We start from the raw sequence: 2,776 nt of genomic DNA on the forward strand, positions 1-2,776 counted from the left end.
AGAAAAGGATCGGGCCCACTAGAGACATGGACCCGGCCGCCAAGCAGGCCGCCCTGGGCTCACCCTCCCCGGCCGCAGCGAGGGACATCCTCCCGGCCGACAGGATCGGGCCCCTGGAAGTCTGGGGGGGGGGGGGGGAAATCCGCCCCACGCCTCCGAGGAGGGCTGCCCGGGCGGGCCGGGCCCCGGAGCTCGGAAAAAAAAAAAAAAACACCCCAAAAAAGGATCGGGCCCACTAGAGACATGGACCAGGCCGCCCTGGGCTCACCCTCCCCGGCCGCAGCGAGGGACTGCCTCCCGGCCGACTGGATCGGGCCCCTGGAAGTCTGGAAAAAAGAATGGAACCTGACGCCTCCGAGGAGGGGGCGCCCAGGGAAGGAGGGAGATCCGGGTCGACCTGGTGACCGGACGGGAAAGCGGCCACCGGGCGTGCCCGTTCAAACCTAGGGGTTGACCTGGCGGCCGGAAAGCAAACCGGCCACTGGCTAGCCCCGTCGGCAACCTACGGGTTGACCTGGTGGCCGGGAAGCGAACCGGCCAGCAGGTGAACCCGTTCGATTCCACGGGTTGACCTGGTGCCCGGGAGGGGACTCTGAAAAATGTTCAGCCCTTTCGGCTCGGGGTTGACCTGGTGGCCGAGAGGGGACTCGGACGGCAGGCAAGCCGCCCTGGCCTCACCCACCCCGGCCGCAGCGAGGGACTGCCTCCCGGCCGACTGGATCGGGCCCCTGGAAGTCTGGGGGGAAAAAGAAAATGGAACCTGACGCCTCCGAGGAGGGGGCGCCCAGGGAAGGAGGGAGATCCGGGTTGACCTGGTGACCGGACGGGAAAGCGGCCACCGGGCGTGCCCGTTCAAACCTACGGGTTGACCTGGTGGCCGGGAAGCGAACCGGCCAGCAGGCGAACCCGTTCGATTCCACGGGTTGACCTGGTGCCCGGGAGGGGACTCTGAAAATTTTTCAGCCCTTTCGGCTCGGGGTTGACCTGGTGGCCGAGAGGGGACTCGGACGGCAGGCAAGCCGCCCTGGGCTCACCCTCCCCGGCCGCAGCGAGGGACTGCCCCCCCTCCACCCACCCACCCCCCCCCCCGGCTGACAGGATCAGGGCGCACTGGATGTCCGGGACAATATTTTCCCCGACGCCGGGGAGGGCGGGCGGGCGGAGGGGCTCTGGCGGCCAGCCCGGGCCCCGGAGCTCGAGAAGGAAAAAAGGACCGGGCCCGCGAGAGACGGGGGCCCTGCCGCAGGGGGGCAGTCCGACCGGGGCTCACCGTGCGGCAGGCCCGGGCGTCGGCAGGGGAAAGCGGGCGAGGAGGCGCGGGGGCCGGGTGCCTACGGCCATACCGGACCGAACGCCCCCGATCCCGTCCGATCTCGGAAGGTAAACCGTCCCGGGCCTGGCTAGTACTTGGATGGGTGACCGCCTGGGAATCCCAGGTGCCGTAGGCAGCTTTTCCCGGTCCGAGCCAGCTCTCTCTCCTTTTCTGGGGAGGAAGGAGAGGGGGGGGACGGGCCGGAAAGCCCCTCGTCGCTCCTGCCGAGTCGGAGGTCGCGGCCGCAGGTCACGGGTCTGGGCGCCTGGGGTCCGGCTCCCCACCCGGCTTCCTCCGCGGAGGACCCACCGAAGCCGCTGGGGGAGACCCCGGGCATGGGGCGGACTGGCCCGGACCCTCCCGGCCGCCGGCCCGCAGGACCGCCCCGAATCCCCCCGCCCCGCGGCCACCCAGGCCAGGCCTGGCCAGGCGGGACGGACGGCGGGTGTCCAGCGCCCAGCGGCTTCCGCCAGCGGGGACCCACGGCCCCCAAAGCCGCAGGGGGAGGCCCCGGGCCCGGGACGGACTCGCTCGGACCCCCTGCGCCCGGGCGCCGGCTCGCGGGACCGCCCCGAATCCCCCCGCGGCCACCCAGGCCAGGCCTGGCCAGGCGGGACGGACGGCGGGTGTCCAGCGCCCAGCGGCTTCCTCCAGCGGGGACCCACGGCCCCCAGAGCCGCAGGGGGACACCCCGGGGCCGGGACGGACTCGCTCGGACGCGCTCGGACCCCCTGCGCCCGGCCGCCGGCTCGCGGGACCGCCCCGAATCCCCCGCCCCGCGGCCACCCAGGCCAGGCCTGGCCAGGCGGGACGGACGGCGGGTGTCCAGCGCCCAGCGGCTTCCGCCAGCGGGGACCCACGGCCCCCCAGAGCCGCAGGGGGAGACCCCGGGGCCGGGACGGACTCGCTCGGACGCGCTCGGACCCCCTGCGCCCGGCCGCCGGCTCGCGGGACCGCCCCGAATCCCCCCGCGGCCACCCAGGCCAGGCCTGGCCTGGCCTGGCAGGCCGGCGTGCAGCTCCCCCGGGCTTCCTCCCCCGACGACCCGCGCCCCCCCGAGCCGCAGGCGGAGACCCCGGCCCCGGGGCGGACCGGCCCGGGCTCGCTCGAGCCCCCTGCGCCCGGCCCGCAGGACCGCCCCCCCCCCCCCCCCGAATCCCCCGGGAGAGGCCCGGCCTGCACGCCACTGACGACCCGCGGCCCCCAAAGTCGCGGGAGGCGCCCCCGGCCCCGGGGGCCGGTTAGCTCCGTGTCGCTCCGCGCCCCCCCCCCCGCCCCTCGCTGCCGGGACCGGGCACCGCCCCAGAGTCAGCCGCAGCCGGACGGCCTGAGAGCTGCCCTCCTGTGGACGACGGTGAGTTTACCTTGACACTAACCGGCCATCAGCCAGGTCAACCCCATTGCTAGACTGGGGTGGACCTGGTGGCCGAGTGGGGACTTGGAACATTTGACAGCTGCTCCCCG

General features: G+C 74.1%; 1 non-coding gene across 1 annotated transcript; it reads left to right on the plus strand.

Annotated features, from left to right (window-relative positions):
* The first annotated feature begins 1,329 nt into the window (after positions 1-1,329).
* On the plus strand, positions 1,330-1,448 carry LOC128829678 (5S ribosomal RNA). The gene has a single exon (XR_008443387.1). It is a non-coding gene; the product is annotated as a 5S ribosomal RNA (ribosomal RNA).
* The last annotated feature ends 1,328 nt before the right edge of the window (positions 1,449-2,776 follow it).

The sequence above is a fragment of the Malaclemys terrapin genome, unplaced genomic scaffold, assembly GCF_027887155.1.
Source record: "Malaclemys terrapin pileata isolate rMalTer1 unplaced genomic scaffold, rMalTer1.hap1 scaffold_103, whole genome shotgun sequence".
Taxonomy (NCBI): Eukaryota; Metazoa; Chordata; order Testudines; family Emydidae; genus Malaclemys; species Malaclemys terrapin.